Source organism: Orycteropus afer, unplaced genomic scaffold, assembly GCF_000298275.1.
Source record: "Orycteropus afer afer isolate SDZICR_OR568_19922 unplaced genomic scaffold, OryAfe1.0 scaffold00206, whole genome shotgun sequence".
Taxonomy (NCBI): domain Eukaryota; kingdom Metazoa; phylum Chordata; class Mammalia; order Tubulidentata; family Orycteropodidae; genus Orycteropus; species Orycteropus afer.
In genome coordinates this window covers 1,368,008-1,390,756 of record NW_006921793.1, presented here as the reverse complement: position 1 = coordinate 1,390,756, position 22,749 = coordinate 1,368,008, and the positions used below count along the sequence as shown (strand labels likewise).

The 22,749-nt window shown below is 37.4% G+C and overlaps 1 protein-coding gene across 1 annotated transcript in view; it reads left to right on the top strand.

The window, feature by feature from the left end:
- Positions 1–22,749, top strand: part of PCCA (propionyl-CoA carboxylase subunit alpha) — a 785,038-nt gene that overhangs the window by 547,287 nt on the left and 215,002 nt on the right. The window lies entirely within an intron of this gene.

The following is a 22,749-nucleotide window of genomic DNA, read 5'->3' as shown; positions in this document are numbered from 1 at the left end:
CTATGAATAAATTATTAATACAAGAGAGAATAAATTTATTTCTAAACTAGAATAGTTTATCATAAGATAAAAGGAGTTTTCTTTCTGATATGCTGAAAGTTAAGGCTCAAACCATTCCATTTAAAGGGATCACGAAAGGTATCACAGGAAAATGAATATGCCACAAAAATATACATAGTATTGCTCCTCCCATTAGTGATACTGCTTAAGGGTAGCTATTTTTTAAAGCATTTTTAGTATCTTACGACCTCTTGTAGATGTTAGTGTATTTTTCATATTGTTGTTAAAATTCCAAATAGTGGTTTTTAGCAACAGTTTTTCAGATTTGTCTCAGTAATAATTTTTGAGAGCAATGTGAGGTTTGAGAGAGATAACATTTTGCATCTAAAAGAGTTTCTGCTTTCATTTTGTTTTCTTAATAATGCTTGTTTTGGTTGATGTAAAATTGTCTCATCTTTAGATGCCTGTGGTGGAGGGAGGGAAATGTTTTGTAGAATTTATATCATTGAAATTACCACCCTATATTTTTCTTCTCAAAGAAAGAATATAGTGATGAACATAAGAATAAAAAATAATAATTACATATGGATGCATAATAAGAAATAATTATATACGCATTGTTTGAAGTTTTCTTTCTCTGACATACCCAACCCTTCCCCCTTTGTTCTGTCACCATTTATTTTGTCCTTGATTTCTTGAAAAGAAAAATTAACCACAGTTTCCTTTGATATTTAGAGAGCACATTGACAATTTGGTTTTAAAAAGAGCAGCTTAAGTATTTTTGCATAACATTTTCATAAAAATCAAGAATTGAATAAACCTAGAATATGCTGAGATCAATTTTGAGCACAACATAATTGTTTTATTTTTGTATTTTCAAATATTAATGTAAAAAATTCTTACACTTCACTTCAATAAGAGGCTATACTTGCATTTTACATCATAATCTCTATTTCCTGCACATTTAAAGAGAGTGATGTTAAATTGTGCAGCTACTGCAATTTTTATAGGGACATAATAAAAATCATGGGTTTTTCTCTTAAAGATATGACTTTGAAATTCCCTTCCTAGAATATTTATATCATAAATATTTATAAACATTACATCAAAAACATAAAAGAAGATAAAGTATCTCTATAAAGAATATAAAAGCCATCATAAATGAAGCCAACAAAGAAGCCTCAAAGCAGGCATAGAATTTGTACTCATTAGTCACAAAGGGGGGATATCTGTAATATATAAAGGACCTCTTAAAAATCAATAATAAGAAGACCAGTAATCTAGTTGAAAAATGTTCTAAGATGGTTCACAGCAAAGGAAATATAAATCACATACGCATATATGTGTGTGTATGTATTCATATATAGATATCTCACACTCTTATTAAGAAAAAATTTAAGTTAAAATTATGTTAAATTAAATTTAAGTTAAAATATAACTTTATTTAATTAAAATTTAAATGGTTAAAACCATTTTCCACCTACTTTTTGGCAAAGATCAAATATATGATAATTCCTGATTTTATAGGGTGGTAGAGAAATAGGCCCTCATACATTATTGGTGGGAGTTTAAATTGATACAGTCTCCATGGAGAGCAATTTGACAGAATAAATTTATACTACAGGATATATTTACATGTAGGAAGTGTACAAGAATGCTCAGGGTAAGTAGTATTTGTAATGGCTAAAGACTGGAAATGACCTAAAGGGAGTAGTTAAATAACTATGGTATGGTATGTCCATACATTTTAATATTGTACAGCCATTAAAAAGGATATGCATGTTGTCTGTGTGCTGATTTATTTAGTGATGAAAGCAAAGTACATTCATTTGTATGAAAAAGAATATATGTATTTTTATGGTTTTATATATTGTCTATTTTTTCCTAGGACGACTGTAAAAAGTACTACAAATTGGATGACTTATAACAGAAATTCACTGCCTTACAGTTCTGGAAACTAGTAGTCTGAATTGAGGGGTTGATGGGGCTTTGAAAGGAATGAGGGAGGTGGTGCAGTGGTCAAAGTACTCAGATGCCAACTGAAATGTTGGCAATTTGAACCTGCCAGCTGCTATGCTAAGAAAGATGTGACAGTTGTAAAGATTCCAGCTTTGGAAACCATGTGTAGCAGTTCTACTCTGTCCTATAGGATTACTGTGAGCTGGAATTAACTGGATGGCAAGGGATTTGTTTTTGTTTTTGGATGGCCACGTTCTCCCCGAGGGCCCTAGGGAAAGATTCTTATCTCTCCCAGTTTATTGATAGCACCAGGCATTACTTGGATTGCAGCCACAGAATAACTCTATAGTCTTCCCAGAGACTCTATTTCCAAACTAGGCCACATTTATAGGTAGCAGGGGTTAGTACTTCAGTATTTTTTGTGGGGGAGTGGGGCATAATTCAGTCCATAATATGTACATAGAATATTTTTGGAAGGAGCTTTAAGAAACTGATAATAGTGGTTGCCTTGGAATTGGGGAAGTGGGTGACTTATCCCATGAGATAAGTGAAAAGAATAAGTACCTTATGTAATATATTCCTTCTGTACTTTTTGAATTTGAACCCCATATTGTGTATTGCCTATTCAAATAATAAGGAGAAAAAAAAAAGATACCTGTCCTGGTTACCTAGTACCACTCTGACAAGAATATACCACAAATGAGATGGCCTTAACAAACAGGAGTTTATTCTTACAATTTGGAGGCTTTAAGTCCCAGTTCAAAGTGCCAGGCTCTAGAGGCTGTATGAAAACCCCTCAGCCTTGGGCTTCAGCTCTGCCTCTTGCTTCCAGCCCACTGAAGCTAGAGACATCTCTTCACTCAGGCAGCTACTGGCTGCTGAAGCTAACAAGCCCAAGGTTGACAAATAAAATGGCACAGTCCCAATGTTACCAAACACATGGCAGGCCATTAATTTAAGTCCATTGTAAATCCCATGGTTGGCAGAGCATGGCAGGCTGCTGACCAATGACATGGCTATATGCAGGATCCAAGCGTGCCATAAGCTGGAGACCATTCCCCAAGGCTTTTACTTATATATAGGAAGCAGCCCACATTCCCTAAGGCAGCTACTCAGCTGCTGATAGTAGATTTCACCATGGAGTTGATTACCAGTCTCATCATGGGGAAAACTACATCCAGCTTCCCAACCACTCAACCAGGCCCAACCAAGTTGACACACAAACTGAACCACCACAATACCTCCCCTCAAAAAAAAAAAAAAAAAAGTGCCATGTAAGGGTCTGGAAGATGTGAGACTATTGAAATACAGTATAATTCTGATTACCTGCCCGAACACTCTTATGATGCCTTGTCCATTGAAAGAATAGTCACATGAGCAGGTGGCTCACTGGATAAAGAGCTCCATTAAACCACTTGCTGTTGAGTTAATTCTGACTCATGACAACCCAATGTGTTTCAGAATAGAACTGTGCTCCATAAGTTTTTCAATGGCTGTGATGTATTGAGAGTAGATCACCAGTCCTTTCTTCTGAGGGACCTCTGAGTGGATTTGAACCACCAACCTTTCAATGAGTAGCTGAGCACATAACCATTTGCAGCACCTGGGGACTCTGCATATATAATACACAAATTGTAATTACTGGAGTTCCTTGAGCTAGAACTCTGAGCTTGGAGTTAGTTGCTAGAGATTAATTCTTGATTTATCTGAATTAAGAAATTGAAAAAAGCAAAGAAAGGACCAGAATGAATAAATAGAGTCAGAAGAAGTTTGCATAGCCCCTCCTGGTTTTCCATCCTTAGGTGTATAAACTTGTTGTTGTTAAGTGCCATCACGTCGTTTCCGACTCATAGCGACCTTATGCACAGCAGAACAAAATACCGCCCAGTCCTGAGCCAGCTCCACGATTCTTGCTACACTTGAGCTCATCGCCGCCACCATCACCATGCCAGTCCACCTCGTTGAGGGCCTTCCCCTCTTTTGTTGACCCTCACTTTACCAAGCATGACATCCTTCTCCAGGGAATGGTCCCTTCTGACAACATGACCAAAGTATGTGAGACGAAGTCTGGCCATTGTCGCCTCCAAGGAACATTCTAGCTGCACTTCCTCCAGGACAGACCTGTTAGTTCTTTTGGCAGTCCATGGTACTTTCAGCATTCTTTGCCAACACCACTGCTCAAAAGCATCACCTCTTTTTTGGTCTTCCTTATTCATTATCCAGCTCTCACATGCATACGGGGCGACTAGAAATATCATGGCTTGTGTCAGGCACACCTTAGTCCTCAAGGAGACATCTTTGTTCTTTGGCACTTGAAAGAGATCCTTTGCAGCCAATTTGCCCATTGCTATACATCATCTGATGTCCTGACTACTACTTCCATTGGTGTCAATTGTAGTCTTTGACAATTTCAATCTTTTCTCCATTTATCATAATGCTGCTTATAGGACCAGTTGTGAGGATTTTTGTTTTCTTTATATTGAGATGTAATCCATACTGCAGATTGTATTCTTCAATCTTCATCAGTAAGTACTTCAAGTCATCCTCACTTTCAGCAAGTGAAGCTATGTCGTCAGCATATCGCAGGCTGTTAATGATTCTTCCTCCAATCCTAATGCCACGTTCGTCTTCATATAGTCCAGCTTCTCAGATTATTTGCTCAGCCTACAGATTGAGTAAGTATGGTGAAAGGATACAACCCTGACACACTCCCTTCCTGATTTTAAACCATGCAGTGTCCCCTTTTTCTGTTTGAACAACAGCCTCCTGGTCTATGTACAGGTTGGAGCTGCTGTGCCCTTGGTACTGCTGTGCTCTGGTTCCCAAGGCCCTGCCATCAGGGCTGGTGCTTAAGTGGACGTGGTGACTGGAGTAGAGGCATAGATGTTGGCTGTGGGGCTCAGGCACCCAGTGGGGCTGGAGGTCAGGATGGATGGTGGGGGTTACTGCCAGTGCCCTTTCCCCCTGCAGCTACCCCTCCACAGCTCCAGCTTCCTGCTGCCACCTTGCAAGCCGGGGAGGACCCCACAGAAACAAACGACATGCTGCTGGTTTTGGAGGGCTTGGAATCTGAGACTGGGAGCCTGGAGACTAACAGCTAGCTGCTTGGAGGAAGATCTCAGCAGTTTAGGCTGTCTGGGATGAAGTGAGTATGCGGCCAGCTTCTGCTGCACCCTCAGTCACAGAATTACCCCAAGTACCCTTCCTGCTGCAAGAGTGTGTCCTTCCAGGGTGTTAGAGTAGAGGGGGCAGCTGCAGCAACCTGCCTTGTGTTTCTCTCCTCCTAGACCCCTCTGACCGCTCAGGAGAACTTATTGGAAGGGCTCCCTCAAAATCTGCATCAGCTATGAGTTTAACAGACATAGAAGGATTAGAGATTTGCCTGTTTTGGTAATAGCAGCAGGTGTAGTGAATGAGGGCTCACACCGAAAGTTTTGCTCTGGGTCCCAGAATTCATACAATTTCATGCTCCTAAGCATCACTGATGGTTTGCACAAACTCAGCCAGTCTTTCTTACGCTAATCCAGAGAGTTCATGGCCACAATAGTTCAGGGTTTCACAAATGATCATCTTTGGTTTGTCCTAGTTTTTCTTTCCTCCCACATAATGCCCTTTCTATGAAAGTGATAATTTTCCACTTCTACAAGTGAAACTGCATGGGCTTTTGATTTCCTTCTACAGAGTATATATAACTCACTGTGGTAATGTAGGACATGACATTAGTTCACTACTGTCACTGGTTTCTGATATTTAATTATTTAACAGTTTTATCACGCTCATTTTGCCTTTTTGGAGGAGGAAGCAATAAATAAATACCAACCATGTAAGGAAAAAAAAATCACTGGTAGAGTGGGATTATTTTACCCTATTAGGTAAAGGGGCAACAAAAAAGGGGAAGACCCTTAACAAGATAGATTGATACAGTGGCTGTGACAGTGGGCTCAAGCATGTCATAGATTGTGAGGATGATCCAAGACTGGGCAGAGTTTTGTTGTATTGTACATAGGGATGCTATGAGTTGAAACTGACTCAATGGCACCTAACAACAATACTCTTAAAGAAGAAGGTCCAAACAGTAACTTCTTGTACCACTGTGAGTTCTTTACCACAAACTAGAGAATATCCTTTCAAAGAGAACTCGCCCAAATCAGCTTGACATCCGATAGGAGGGTGTTAGATAAACAAGGTTGTACAAAATTCAAGTATGAAGAGTATCCCTGCACAGCTTGAACTGTTTACTTTTTAAATGCAATCTTATTTAATGGGTATCATACTGTATTTTTGAAACATAGGACTGAATTTTCATAAAAATGTCAGGATTCTGCCCATGTAATCTGGAAAATTACTTGTCTAATTGGGTGCACAGTTGCACCTGTATCCTCTTGAATGACTCAGTCATGTTGTGCTTAAGAGTCAAGTAACTCGTTATGCAACTAAGTGAAAAACAAAAATAAGTTAAAAAATTCAGTTATTTTGGAAATGAAAAACACTAAATAGTATTGGTTGTTATTATATTAGAATAGGCAAATACTATAATTAAGACTTCAAGTGATTTTTAACATTATACCCCAGTTTTAATCACTCTAAAGAATTTTATGTATAATAAAGCTGAAATGTTGACACCAGATACTCAGCTTCAATTGCACTGATACTCAGTTGAGTTCAATTGTATAAACATTTGTAAAATATCTAAAATAGTCTAGTAATGTGTTATGGCTACTGGTCGAATTTCTACAGGAGAAAAATTGAAAAGTTACTTTTATTCATTTTGCTATAATGTGATTGATCCATCAAACTTATTTATAAATAAAATAGTGAAACAAATAGTAATTGTGGTAGTTAAGGTTGTGTGTCAACTTGGCTGGGGCTGGTTTTGAGTGACTGTGCAGTTGGATATAGTTATTCCCCATGATGAGACTGGTAATCAACTCCATGGTGGAATCTACTGGAATCTGCTGAGTAGCTGCCTTAGGGATGTGGTCTGCTTTCATGGTATAAGAAGAAGCTTTGAGGAAGGTCTGGAGCTTTTGGCACATCTGGATCCTGCATTTGACCAAACCTTCATTTCAGTGGCCTCCCATGTTGTCTTCTGATCTTGAAATTATTAATGGATTTGAGTTAGTGGCCTGCTGTGTTGCTTGATAATTTTGGGACTATTTTACTTGATGACCTTGGGTTTGTCAGCCTTAGCAGCCAGCAGCTGCCTAAGTTAAGAGATGTCTCCAGCTCCAGTGGGCTGGGAGCAAGAGGCAGAAGTGAAGGTCAAGGGCTTCTCACCCAGCTCCTACAGCTGGCACTTTGAACTCAGACATCTAGCTTTCTAACTACAAGACAATAAATTCCTGTTTGTTAAAGCCATCCATTGGTGGTGTTTTCTGTTAGAGCAGTATTAGAGGACCAAAACAGTAATCAAAGGCTGTATCAGTAAAGTAGGACCTGTGAGTACTGGGACAGAAAGAGACATAAACACTGTGGACAACATGTAGGAGACTCCCCTTATCAGGACATAGTCATGGTTAGGGAAGCTTTCTGAAGGAAATAATATTCAAGCTGAGATTTAGAACAAAGATGGAGGGTGGGGTAGGGCAAAAGTGTCAGAACTTTGAAGGCATATAAGAAAGTTTAAAAGCTTGCAAGTCACCGTCTAAGATGCAACAATTGGCCTCTTCTTGTCTGAAGTGGAGAAGAGTGAAGAAAACCAGTGACTCCTGGAAACAGTCCAAGGGACTAATGGGCCATGTGGACCTCAGCCTACATGACCCTAAAATCAGAAGAACTAGGTGGTACCCAGCCACCACTGTCAATCTCTTGGAAAGGGATCAAAATAGGAGATCGTGGATGAAGTGGGAGAAAAATGTGGAAGAAAACTGAAAATCATGAAAAAGACCAGGTTTATTGCTCTGATTGAGACTGGTGAAACCTCTAAGCCTGTGGCTCCTAGTGAACCTTCGGGCCTGGAATTGAACTCTGTCTGGTGGCTTCCAGCCAAACAGTAGACAGGTATATAAGGTGAACATTTATACCAGGTAGATACTCCTACAGCAGTCAACCATGGGAGACCAGAGGGCAGTATTTGCACAGGGAGATAGGTCAGAAGGCAGGAATGTATAGGAAAGGACACAGTGAAAAGGTAATGACAGAGAGGAAGCAAGAAGAGAGCTGTTAAATTATGAGGATTGCAATCAATGTCATGAAACAAAATGTGTCTGAACTGTTGTATGGAAAATGAATTTGCTCTATAAACTTTTACCCAAATCACAGTTAAAAAAACAATCTGTGGAAAAAAATATATAAAAAGAATAGAATGTATATATAATATGTCTGAGGAAATAAAAGATAGTTTGTATGACTGGCTGATGGTAAGCTTGAAGTAGGAGATCTGGTGGCAGGGAGGGAGGGTGATGACAGGTGAGATGTGAGGGAAAGAGCCATAGCGGCATAAGCAGAAACATGACCATGTGGAAGCTTGTTAAAATGGCCTGGATTTGTCTGGAGTCCAATTGAGAGACATAGAAAGCCTTCGTGCAGAGAATTCAGCAGAATCAGAATTTAGAAAGATCACTGCATCTGCTATGTGGAGAATAGATTGAAAGAGGTAAGACTAGAGTGAGAGAGACCTGTTAGAAGAGGCTGTTGAAGCAGTAGTACTGATAGATGATATTATACTGAGCTACAGTTAGGGGAATTGAGAAAAATGGTTGAATATGGAAGATATTTAAAAAGTAGAATAAGCTAGACATGGAAATTGATGATAAAGCTAACATTTACCGACTAGTGATAATATTAGCTTATACATAGTATATATTTAAAGTGTGTCAAACACTGTTTTGAGTAATTCAAGTATAAAGTGTTATTTAATAACAATTATTTCTATCATTTACTGAGTATAATGTATGCCAAGCACTGTACTAAATGCTTAGCATGTATGATCTAACTTAATTTCTATGCCAATGCACAAGTATTGTTATTATTCTCATTTTAAATATAAGGAAACTGAAGGATAGAGAGACTGACTACTTTTCCTGAAGTCATACAACTCATTTCAGAACAGGGATTCAGACCAGGAATCTAATTCCAGTTTGTAAGCTCACCCTTCACACTAAGCTGCCTTAGAAGAACCCTGTGGTTTAATGGGATGAAGCAAGAGAAAAGTTGAAAATTATGTCTACTTGGGTAGTTGAGTAAATGATAGCATCTTTTACTGAGATGTGATATACAGAGGAATTTAGGAAATGGATAATTTGAGTTTTTAAAATGTTATTGAAGATATCTGTGAAATGTACAAGTGGAGGTGTTTATGGGGTCATTGCATGTAAGGTTCTACAGTCTAAGAGCTTTGGTAGAGATATGATCAAATTGTATATAGATAGCAATTGGAGGAGGGACCAAGTCCTAGATAAAGTAGAGAGAGTGAGAAAAGGGAAGGTGAGGACCAGGACAAAACCCTGAGGTACACTAAAAATTAAAGGGATACTGAAATGGAGCAATGGAAGAAATTGCCCAAAAAAAGACAACTAAACAAACAAGAAAGTATGTATGTTATCTTAGAACTGTTTTAAGAGGGTGGAAGAGGTCAGCATTGGCAGTGATTAAGAAATCAAGTTTAAAAAAAAAAAAAAAATCTGAGATGTGTTTATTAGAATTAGCCAAATAGAGGTTATTATTGATTATGGTAGAGCAATTTTAGTTGTATAATGGGGAAAGAAATAAAATTGTCGGAATTGAACTATGTGGACAAGTTGAGTCAACTCTTTCATGAAGGAGAGGGGGTAAGAGTGGGTCATTATATTCGGGGAAGTTTTTTTCTTAAAGTAAATATGACCATTTTTAAATGCTGCTGAATCTGGAGCTCTGGTGGTATAGTACCTAAGGTATTTGGCTGCTAACCAGAAGGTTGGCAGTTCAAACCCACCAGCCATTTCACGGAAGTAAGACTGGACAATCTACTTCTGTAGATTTACTGCATTGGAAACCCAATGAATAGAGACTATACATCAGAACTGACTCAGTGGCAGTGGGTTTGGGGTTTTTTTGGGGTTTTTTTGGTTTATGTGTGCAGAGAAGGATGTTTTGAAGATTGTTTCTGTTAGTTGTTGGCAAATTGATTCCGACTTGGGGCAAACCCATGTGTGCAGACTAGTACTGCTCTGTAGTGGTTTTCAGTGGCTTTGACCTTTCAGAAGCAGATCTCCAGACCTATCTCCCTTTCTTAATCTTAATCTTTCTCATTCTTAATCTGTTTGAAGTTTACGAGTTGGGGGGAAAGGAGCATATAACTAGTAGAAAGGAGCAGACAAAGCCAATTACTATAATGAAACGTGTAAAGACTTGGAATTAGAAAACCAAAAGGGAAGAACTCGCTCAGCATTTCTCAAGCTGAAAGAACTGAAGAAAAAATTTAAGCCTTGAGTTGCAATATTGAAAGATTCTATGGGCAAAATATTGAATGGTGCAGGAAGCATCAAAAGAAGATGGAAGGAATACACAGAGTCACTGTACCAAAAAGAACTGTTAGATCTACATCCATTTTAGGAGGTGGCATATTTTCAAGAACTAATGGTATTGAAGGAAGAAGTCGAAGCTGCACTGAAGGAATTGGTGAAGAACAAGGCTCTAGGAATTGACACAATACCCATTGAGATGTTTCAACAAATGGATGCCACGCTGGAGGCACTCACTTTGCTATTCCAAGATATTTGGAAGACAGCTACTTGGCCAACTAACTGGAAGAGATCCATGTTTGTATCCATTCCAAAGAAAGGTGATCCCACAGAATGTGGAAATTATCAAACAATATCATTAATATCACATTTAAGTAAAATTTTCCTGAAGATTATTCAAAAATGGTTGCAGCAGTATATTGACAGAGAGCTTCCAGAAATGCAAGCTGGATTCAGAAGAAAATGTGGAATGAGGGATATCATTGCTGATATCAGATGGATCTTAGCTGAAAGCAAAGAATACCAGAAAGTTTGTTGTTGTTGTTGTTGTTGTTATGTACCGTCGAGTCACACCTGCCTCATAGTGACCCCTCCTTGAGTTTCCGAGGCAGTATCACTACGGAAGTAGATTGCCCCATCTTCCTTCCGAGGAGTTGCTGGTGGGTTTGAACCGCCAGCCTTCTGGTTAGAAGTCAAGTGCCTTAGCCACTATGCTACCAGAAAGTTTACTTATGGTTTATTTACTATGTGTGGATCATAACAAATTGTGGATAACATTGAGAAGAATGGAAATTCCAGAGCCCTTAATTGTACTCATGAGGAACCTGTACACAGATCAGGAGGCTATCATTAGAACAGAACAAGGGAATACTGCATGGTTCAAAATCAAGAAGGGAGTACGATTGTGTCTTTTCACCATACTTATTCAATTTGTATGCTGAGCAAATAATTGGAGAAACTGGATTATATGAAGAAGAACGTGGCATCAGGATTGGAGGAAGACTCATTAGCATCCTGTGATACACAGATGACACAATTTTGCTTGCTGAAAGTGAGGATGACTTGAAGCACTTATTGATGAAGAATAGAGACTATACTCTGCAGTATGGATTACATCTCAATATAAAGAAAACAAAAATCCTCACAACTGGTGCAATAAACAGCTTTACAGTGGATGGTGAAAAGATTGAAGTTGTTTAAGACTTCATATTATTTGGTTGTACAATTAACACCAATGGAAGCAGCAGTCAAGACATCAGGTGACATATTGCTTTGGGAAAATCTGCTTCAAAAGATGTCTCTTTGAAGGCTAAGGTATGCCTAACCCAAGCCATGATATTTTCATTCACCTCATGTGCATGTGAGAGCTGGACAATGAATGAGGAAGACTGAAGAAGAGTTGATGCTTTTGAGTTGTGGTGTTAGAGAAGAATGCTAAGAGGACCATAGTCTGCTAAAAGGACTAACAAATCTGTCCTGGAGGAAGTGCAGCCAGAAGGCTCCTGGGAAGCAAGAATGGCCAGACTTTGTCTCTCCTACTTTGGTCATGTTGTCAGAAGGAACCATTCCCTGGAGAAGGATGTCATGCTTGGTAAAGTGGAGAGTCAATGAAGAAGGGGAAGGCCTTCAACAAGATGGATAAACACAGTGGTTGCAACGATAGGCTCAGGGATAGCAAGGATCATGAGGCTGGCACAAGACCGGGCAGTGTTTCATTCTGCTGTGCATAGGGTTGCTATGAGTCGGAGACGACTCGACGACACCTAACAACAACAACAAGGAGAGAGGACTCTGTTCCATTTTTATCAGGAGTAAAGAAGGAAAAGAGGATGATGAAGGTAAAGTTGCCAATTGAATCACAAAACTTCAGAGAATTATCCTATAGCAGTTGCTATGTTTTCTGTGGGGTGAGAAGTGAGGTGTTTTGCTAAGACTGAGGAGGAGGCAACTGTGACATTAAGAATTTGAAGTAAGTGGCGTAGACTTGAAGTGGTTGCTGATGACATTGGGAGGGGGATTTGACTTAAAGACAAGAGAATAACTGGGCAAACTGAATGTCCATTTGGAATTGTAGATCATGGATTTATAGGGACATCAATCTGTGTGACTAGTTTAGCATGTCTAAAGCAGGGGAAAGGAAGGAGAGGACCACAACCTTCCATAAACCCAAGTGCTAATTTTAATCACTGAACATGCATTCTTGAGTGTACAGTTAGCTCTAAAACTAAACAAACTCACTGCCATCGGGTCGGATCCGACTCATTGCCACCCCTCCTTGGGTTTCTGAGGCAGTATCACTACGGAAGTAGATTGCCCAGTCTTCCTTCTGAGGAGTGGCTGGTGGGTTTGAACCGCCAGCCTTCTGGTTAGCAGTCGAATGCCTTAGGCACTATACCACAGTTAACTCTATACATATTGAAAAAGATGGTTGAAGTATTGAATTTCCTCTACTTAGGGAGTTTGTAATCTACTATCACATCTAAAAGTGTTTTATTATAATAGTGAAAATAGCAATTTTTTTTCTTTACTGTATATTTTCTTTCCTCTGTGGCACAGCAATTTGTATTTGTTTCCAGGAATTTCTTCTCTGCTATAAAATTTCCTCTGAAGTCTTTGAGTTGACTTAATTTATTAAACTGTTGTGGTATGGCCAGACATTTCTGGGGATCGGGGAGGTGGCAGAGAAGTAGGGAGCTAGCTTATTTCTGTTATGGGAGTAACAGTAGGAATTCAAAGAGAACCCAGTTGGTGTTTTAATCAATTAATTCATGTTTAAATGAAAAAAAAATCATGAAATTTTAAAACAAAAGAATTGAAGGTCCTTGGCCAAGTCCTCACGGAACAGGAGAAAGCGTATCAGGCCTGAAAGAATGGGTGTGACTCACTCAAGGGGACTCAGTGAGTGAAGAGCAAAGCTGGAGCCCCACGTCTTCTGATGGCTAGCCCTGCTCTTTCCATTGAGCTACTCTGCAGTGGGAAGAAACCCTGAACTTCATCAGCTATGAATTGGTGTTAGTTTTATCTCTAAGTGTACTGGAAAAAATGGTTAAAGTATGGAATTTCTTCCATATAGGGAGTTTATCACCTACTGTCACATCTAATAGTGTTCCTGAAGGAGAAAAAAAAAAAAATGATAACTCAGGATGGTTGTATGAACTCACCATAACCAATTACAGAAAGTTACAATGACTTTCTTAGGGTCACTAAGAATAGACACTAAGACTATTTTATTCTGTTGGGATAATATTCTAAATATATTTTTCTTTTACCACTTCATAAGCCACATTTTGTCTGTTAAAAGGGAATATTTTTGTCAAATGACCAAATTTTAAAAATTAGTACTCCTTCTGCTGGTTTTTATTAACTACTAAAGAGTCTTAACATCAAAATCCTGGTTATATGTCTCAGAAAAGCAATAGTTAACTGTGCAACCATGATGGATTTTTTAAATTAATTTTTTAAACCACCTCCATTTTGCAAATATAAAACAGTTTGAATATTGAGGCATCTCCTCTTTTTTGAGGTTTTTTTTTTTTTTTTTTTTTTTAATCTGCAAAACTGGAGTTGTAGGCCAGAAAGAAATCAAATAGTGATAAGTAAAAATGTTCTGCTTTAACTCTGATTTTTCAGTCTTGTTAATAAAGTAGTACAAACTCTTAACGTCACTTTATGGAGCTTTGTAGTTCATAAAAATAACATTGTTGTAGTGCCTCCTTGTGTGTCAGCTGTGTCTGAATGTTTTGATGTCTTCGCAAAAGGCAGACTAGTGCTTTCCTTTGAAATGTGTGAGGCAGTTTCAGATGCAGCTTCTCAGATGGATTTAATTAGTCCTTCATAGGACTGGATGTCCGTTTGTTGCAGCTGAATTCTCATTTCATTCACCCATAACTAGAAACACCTCCCTTCAAACGGGTTTCTTCAAAGAAAGAAAGGTTTAGGGTTCTATGTTTTACTGCTTTTTGATGTTGGTTTCCCTTTAACTGAGAAGACCTTATGTTTATACAACTGTTATTATTAAGAAAACATAGCTTTCTTAACCAAAGTTCCTTTTGTATCAGGGGTGGTTATTGGTGGTAGTCAGAGATCTGTTGAATAGCTCTCGTTCCCTCAGACTATTACAGCACTGTGTGTTTGCATATTTTGCTTATGAGAGACATGAACTGAAAATTTGGCATAAATTTGTGGAATAGTTCCTAAACCTGAAATTTGAATGCAAATATAAGGTAAAAATTAGAAACTTAATATGTTAATAGGGTGGTTGGTTGTTTCAGAAAGTTATAAATTTTAACCACAAAAACAGAGCAAACCAACTAATAAAGATTGCCATACCTCAACTAGTAATTGTGTTTTGATGTGTTTTGCTTACAGTGCATGGGTGATGGTATACTCCAATAAATATGTTTTAAGATTGAAAAGAGACTCTCCTAGTAACATGAAAATATGTCCTACTTCTAGATGTTTTTTTTTTTTTCCTTTTAATTTTCTCTGAACCTTTGCATTTCATTAGAATGGCTACTTGAATTTGCCCTGAAAATAATGCTTTTTTTTCTCTTTTCCAGTTAGTGTGTCTAAGGTCTTGTATGCTTCATCATCAAGGCAGCTTTTATCTTCTGTGCCTGCAATTCTAATTACATTTCAGAGGGTTGTGATCTTTCCCAGAATCCTGTTCATTCATTGTATTTAGGATGAAATGCTTGAGCGGTTTTTTGGGCTGTTCAATCATGGGCACAGGTTTGCATCTCTGAAAGTTTCTTTGCTCTAAAATTCTAATTTGTATAAAAATCCTTTAAGATGCTCTTTAACTTCTTACTACTCTTTGCCTTTAAGGAAAGGAAATGTTAATTTAGGCTGTTCAAGCTTAAAATTTTTCCAAAGTCACAAGTCACTTGAAAATGTATAGTAATATATGACATACATTCTTTTGGTGTCTTATTTCAGTGTTGCATCCTAGAAGCTGTAGAATTTCAGGTTTATACTTCTGCCCCATTTCTTAGCCATAACTGATCTTTCCTATTTTACTCATAGTTGTGGCAATTTCTGAAACTCAAAGGTTAGAGATCCACCATAGAAAATATTTGAAAAGGTTGACCAAAGCTTAAAAACTGGTTTTCAGAAATGTTTTTAGCAATGATAGCAGTAAGTCAAAAAGTGATTCCATTGAAAGGGGCAACATAGACTTGGGTATAGATCTCTGTGTTCTTGATTATGTGTTTTGTGACTTGTGGATAGATATTATGTGTTGTTTATTTAAGTCATTCTTTTAATGCCTCTGCCTTTAAGACAGTATAATATGATTTCACAACATTTTTATTACAAATATTCTAAAAGCCCTGAGAGAAATATAAAATACATCAAATACTGTGGACAGGATATTTGAGAATTATCTAATGTATCAATTTGCAAGATAATTTGTTCAGGAAATCTGTTTCAAGTATTTTAAAGTTAGTAAGTAACATAGTGATCACAGTTTTTATTAAGTAAACTGTACAGTCTTATAAAAAAGAAATATCAGTCACTTTGGATATAGAAGCATAGGCCATCATATTCTTGCTTCATTATCTTCATTTGTAAAAATTTACTTACTTTCCATCAGTACCTACTAACAAGGTTTGGTTTGTGGTGAGGTAGGGGGTAGTGGAAAAACAGTAATTGTGATACCGTATTTAAAATGACAAGTCTTTCAAGACAAATCTCTGGTGTCACCAATTATATGAATCTGGAAACGTTACTTAACCTCTTTGAGTAACTTCAGTCATAATATTTTTATATAAATGCTGGTGCAAGGGAAATCATATGGGCTGTGAGGTTAGATGGACTTGGATTTAAATACCAACCCTGAAACTGCTGGCTGTGGGATCTGGTAGAAGGTAAAGTTACCTTTTCTGAACCTTGGTTTTCCTCATCTATAAAATAAGGATAATATTCACCAGAATTTTTGTGAAAATCAAATGAGACAGTTTGTAAAGGATCTAATACAATGGCTGGCATGTATCAAGCACTCAAGAAATTCTTTCTCTCCAACCTTAAATATAGACATTTTGCTTTTTAAACAAATATAAAAGTAGCTTTTTCTTTGAAAGCAATTCTTTTCCATCATATGAAAAATTGGCAGAAAGTTTTAAAAATAAGCACTATAAATAAAAGGTACACTCACAGATTGGCAAGGTTAATTCCCAGTGCCGATTGATATTCTAAGACTCAGTAGTATCTTCGTGTTAGAATTGTACTATTCATTTATTTTATGAAGCCCTTTTTGAGATTACAACAGAACACCTGAAAAGTAGTTACAGCGGTAATCTTCTTCTCTTGGAGATTCACTTGAGAAATGTCAAATGACTGATGACTGCTGTCCCCTTTCCCTCCTGCTTCTGGCCCACAGGGTGCTGTTGTTGTTGAAGCCCTCGTAAGCCTGCAGTTCCTCCTTTCCCCACTATAGGGCACGCCTACACTGCTAAGGTGCAGGGCTGATGGATTCTGTTCTTTGGGGGGATTTGTTCCTTCTCCATTGAAAGTCTTTTTCTTATCCATGGGAACTCTTTTGAGTGACTGTTATAAATTCCAGGCATAGTGGATTTACCACACTGAGTACTATAGTGACCATTCTTTGCAGTAAAATGTTGACTCTTGCTATTGTATTTTCCCTCCAAATGAATTTGCCAACAAATGTCTGGATAGCCTGGATTGAGACTTAATCAGATCAGCCTGGGTTTGGATATGCTACTTTACTAGCTGTGGAAACCTGACCAATTATTTTAACTTCCCTGAGCCTTGGAGTTGTCATCTGTCAAATGAGATCAATAGCATGGACATTGTAGGGTTGTTCTGAGGATTAAATGAGTTTAGTGTATATTATAATACCTGATTGATGTTAGGCACTCTCAGAACATGTTTCTTTTCCTTGATCTAGACACGTGTCTCTGAGGAAATTAAAAAAAGGCAAGATGGAAAGAAAACCAAAGTCATTCATAATCAGACTAGTAATGCTATTGAAATTTCTATTTTGATTTAATGTTTTCTTTTTTAATGATATTTTATTTGTAGAGGGGAAATTTATAAAATAAGCCATGCCATTTGTTTCCAACTTGATGTTTAAACCACCAAAAAAAATAGATACTACATTGTGAGCTTGCAATCAGTATCACAAAACAAAATGTATATGAATTTTTGAATGGGAAACTAATTTACTTTCTAAACTTTCATCCAAATCATAATAAAAAGTTAAAAAAAAGAAGTAAATACTGCTTGATTTTTAAAATTGAGTACAAATAACTGTGGTGTGGTAGTTAAAGTTGTGTGTCAACTTGGCTGGGCCATAGGTTGGAGTGGTTTTGCAGCTGGATGTAGTTATCCCCCATGATGAGATTATAATCATCTCCATGGTGCAGTCTGCTCTGAGCAGCTAAGGAGTTGAATGGGAGTTACCTTCAGGTTGTGCCTGCTGCCTATCTATATGAAGAAGCTTTGGGAAAGGTCTGTAGCTTTTAGATAATTTGGATACTGCATTTGGCCGAATCTTCATCTCCAGTTCCTGGACTTGAACCAGTGGCCTGCTGTGTTGCCTGCCTGCTGACGTTAGGATTGTGCTATTTTTCCTGTTGGGTTCATCAGCTTGAGCAGCCAGCAGCTGCATGAGTCAGAAGAAGCCTCTAGTTTGCTCCAGCTGGCCTGGAACAAGAGGCAGAGCTGAAGCCCAAGGCTGAGGGGCCTTCACCCACCTCTTAGAGCCAGCCCTCTGAATTCAGACTTCTAGCCTCCTAAATTGTAAGGAATAAATTCCTGTTTGTTAAAGCCATCCACTTGTATTATTTCTGTTGTTGCAGCACTAGAGAACCAAGACACTATGGGTATGGCTCTGAATGGATGTATTTGTTCTTACCCATATTGTCATCCAGCATACTGATGCTTTTGTCCCATTCTATCACTTGGCCTTTTATAAAAACTGCTGGCTGTGTTTATATGTGCAGTGTATGGCTATCATGTGGAGTAAGAGTAAGGAAACAAGACAGAGATTAAGCAAAGCACAGTCTTCTGTTGTAAATAACTGTCATTTACAGGCTTGTCAGTAGCTATCAAATTCACCCAGTTTGAAACTAAAATCTAGTGATGATTACTTAATAACTAGATTAAATGTATTTCTTTAATCATAATGGTTCAGGTACAGCAAAGTTATTTTTATGATCAGATTTGAAACAAAGTTTAAAATTATGATTTTCTTTATAGCCAGCTACTAAATACTCCAAGAAAATGTGAGAGCCAGTAGTAATTGGCAAGGTTGCTGGAAGCTAGTGTTGTTACCATGAGTTTAATTCTCAAAGATTGAAGAAAGGTCTGTTGTTTCCCTCTGCACTATTGGTTTAGGTGCATTAATTGATGTGTTATCCAAACGTTTAATCTCAAACAAGTTTTTTAGGTTTAATTTATTCCATTGGATTTCAGATTATATAGACATACCACACCACACATTGAGAACTTTACCTCAATGAGGAGGTGTTTCATTCTTGGTTTGACTATAGCATTCCAGCCTGTAATTAAGCTGCAATACAAGAAATATACTAACTTCCAAGAAGGACTATTCTTGCTAGCATTCTGTATATATCATTTGCTTATTCAAGCATGTAAAATTTCAACAAGAGGAGGTAATTTTGCTTTGATTTCTTGATTTGAATTGTTCTACTATTTGGCACTGGGTGGAAAAAGGAAAAAATCATATTGAAAGCATTGTTCTGTTAATGATGTTGCTTGTCCTTTTTTGTGCCAAATTTGGCAGGTAAAATTACCATTTATCCTGTTTGCTAGAGCTAGAGAGTAGATTATTGGGGAAGAGTAGCAATTTAAGTAATGGCACTAGATAGAATGTGCTACATTATATACATCTTTTGTACTTTTAGATATTGACATGTAATTTTTATTTCTCTCTTTAGTAATCTACTTTGTCTTTAACCACTATATTACTTCCAGTAGTTTTCATCAGCTACATGCAGTTTGCCTTTACTGTAAAATTAAAAAATACTATGTTGCTATTAATTATACTAAAGTGAAGCATTTTTACCTGAGGATAAATTAAAGATTTTTGTCTTTTGTTCTGCAGTTTTTGGAAGTGTTACATGCTTTTTATTCTAAACAATTGTTTAGCATAAAAAATAAAGACAAAATATACACTGTAATTAATACAAAAATACATAATATAATTGTAGGTGTTCATGATTTCTTTCAAGTTAAATATACTTTGTGGTTTTATAAGTGCTTTAATTTTTGGTTTGCAAAATCCAAAAGAGAAATTTAATTACAAACTCTTGCTCTACAAAATTCAAAAACTCAATAATGACCAGAATGACTGGTCAGATGAAGTCTGGTGAGACTCCCAATACTGTGGCCCTGAAGTACATTCTGCTCCTGGAATAAAACTCACCCCCAGGGGTGGGCTTTTAGTCCAATGGTTAGCGAGCGAGATGTACACGCAGACCACTCAACCCAGGATGCTGCACCCACACACTCAATGGTAATACATCCCCTAAAGCAATAAGCCATGGGACACCAAAGGACCAACATTCAAACTGAGGAAATGCAGGACAAACAGGAGTGCATAATTATGAGGGGCACAGGGGGAGGGTTGCAGGGTAGGGAGGGGAGGAGACTGGGTTAGGGTTGGACATGGCAAATGGGGAATGAAACTAAATGTACGTGTGACTTTGAATGAAAAACAAGCTCTTAAAATAATAATAAAGAAAAACCTCTTGTTCTAAAATGGATAAATATCATAATAAATGGCTTCTTTCAAAAGATTAGTCATAAGTGCTTAAATGAAATGCATAAATTTAGCTTTTGAGAAACTTTGAAGTAGATCTATAAATCACTAATTTCTTATAGATTAGATTTTCCCTAGTTACATAATTTCAGGGCTTTAAAAGAATGATCATTACTGTTAGCATCCAATATAGTGGCTAAACCTGCTCTCTTCCCATCCCCCTAAACCCCAAAATAATCCTTCACAGAAATTTGCAAAAATATGTTTATTATTTTAAAGCTTGTTGGTGAATTTGTAGATTTGCAAATGTTAACCCAGAAACAGGGTTGAGTGTTACTGAAACTTGTAACCATCAGTCACATCTTTCTGCCCACTCAACTAACTGGTAGGCAGGTGCAGGTGTTAAAAAATCTAACATCGCAATTGACACTAATTGGCATAGTTGTTGGCAGTCTTATCAGAAAGCAAAGGGCTGAATGGTTGAATGGGTTTAGAGAACTTGAATGATAATAAGCATTTTTATATGCATCTTGAATTACTTTTGTGCCCCAGACTAACAGGAACACTTTATTCTGACCTCATCCTTCAATGAATAGAAATAGTACAAAGCATAATATGCAGTGTATGTGATTACTGATTGTTTTCCAGGTAACCTTTTACCGCTGTCTGCTCTATTACTCACCCTACCCTTTTCCCAGTGCTCAAAGAAACCAAAGCATATGTGTGGGATAGAAAGGAGATAACTGTGACTGAATATTAAATTAACTTATTTGATTAATTTCTTCCTCAAAGCTTAATGAGTGTCACAGTATTTGAGGCTAAATTTAATAAAAGTATTCATTGCATTTATGAATGAAATAATAAGTCTAGAATTTGCTTTTAAATAATCTTGGAGTGGGTAAGAAATCAGGACAGCGACAAAACAAGATTAACTATGAGTGGATAATTTTTGAAGGTGGGTCATGCATATATAGGGGTTTATTACCCTATTATACTTCTGCATATGTGTGAAAATTTCCATAATAGAAAGGATATTTTGTGTGTATGTGCATGTGTGTTTGATATGTAGGGGATCCCCTCCCCTGCTGTTTTGTTGTTGTGTACCTTCAAGTTGGTTCTGACTCATAATTCCTTCCGTGACACTGGGTTATGGTTGGACTGTGGGATGAAATGCAAAAGCTTTTTTTTTTTTCCCCCAAGAGATTGTTTAAATAAATCAAAACAGCAAAACCATTGCTATCAAGTTGATTCCAACTCATAGTGACCCTACAGAGTAGAAGTTTTCTTAGGTTTTACCAGTTCTTTCTCCCGAGGTGTGTTTGGAACTAGGAACTTTTGGTTAACAGCCAAGTACTTAATCATTGTGACACCAAGACTCCTCCTTCCCAGATGTTTTTTTTTTTCTCTTCTCCTTCTTCCTCCCTTAACCCTCTTTTTTTTTTTTAATATCAAATATTACCTGTCTAAAGAAAGAAGTACATAATTTAATAAACAAATTTGATCATCTTCAAATTGAGTTGATTTCTAAGCAATGTGGACTTTAGTAGATTTCTGAAGTTACTTCCTTAATCAAAAGGAATGACTCAGAGTGAAAATTGTAGTTCCTGTTGTGGGTGGGTATTTGCACCTGTTCTGACAAAACGTAGAGCATCCCTCACAGAAGTGATTGATCTTAGTTTTAGATGCTGGAAGTATTGATGCATTTTCTTCAGAAGAAATACTTCCCAAAAAAGAAAAGTCTTTTACTTTAGATGAGCTAGGAACAGTTGGGGCTGTATTATTTATATTTAGTTCATATTTATTCATGTTAGTGTTTCTATGTTTTTATGGTTTCCCCAAAATAATTGGAGTTCCTGTACTAAAATGCTTTTGTTTCCTTGAATCAAGGGTCCCTGTTTGTAAAGGGCACCTGGGGAGAAAGATTTGTGAGAGACTTCGGTTTGAAAGGAAACAGTTACTGGAACCCTTCTCTTTCTGCCTACTCATTATTATATAAATGAGTAGTTAATGTAAATTTGCATTCTGCTGTTGATTCCAGTCCCCTTGAGATTTCTTCCAATCAAGTAATAGTTACTCTTTTGAAGTTGATCTTTGACTAGGCTAATAATAGGTGGGGAGCCCAATAGCTTCCTTTTTTTTTTTTTTTTGGGCATGCTTTTGGTCCATCCTGAGAGTTTAATTGATGTTTCAGCTTCTTAGTGCTGCTATAACAGAAATATCACAAGTGGGTGGCTTTTACAAACAAATTTATTTTCTTACAATTTAGGAGGCTAAATCCAAATTCAAAGCTTTGACGATAGGGAAAGGCTTTCTCTCTCTGCTCTGGGGGAAAATTCTTCTCTTTCAGCTTCTCATCTTTGGTTCCTTGATTTCCATGTGACATTAATCTTTCCCCAATCTTGTGTGCCTAATCTGTTCTTTTTATATCTTAGTTATTTTTTTTTTTAAAGAAATGCCCTACACTGATAATGACATCATTACGTAACAAAGAAAACACTATTCCCAAATGTGGTTATATCCCCAAGTATGTTGTTGTTGTTGTTATGTGCTGTCGAGTCGGCCCCAACTCATAGTGACCCCTCCTTGGGCTTCCGAGGCAGTATC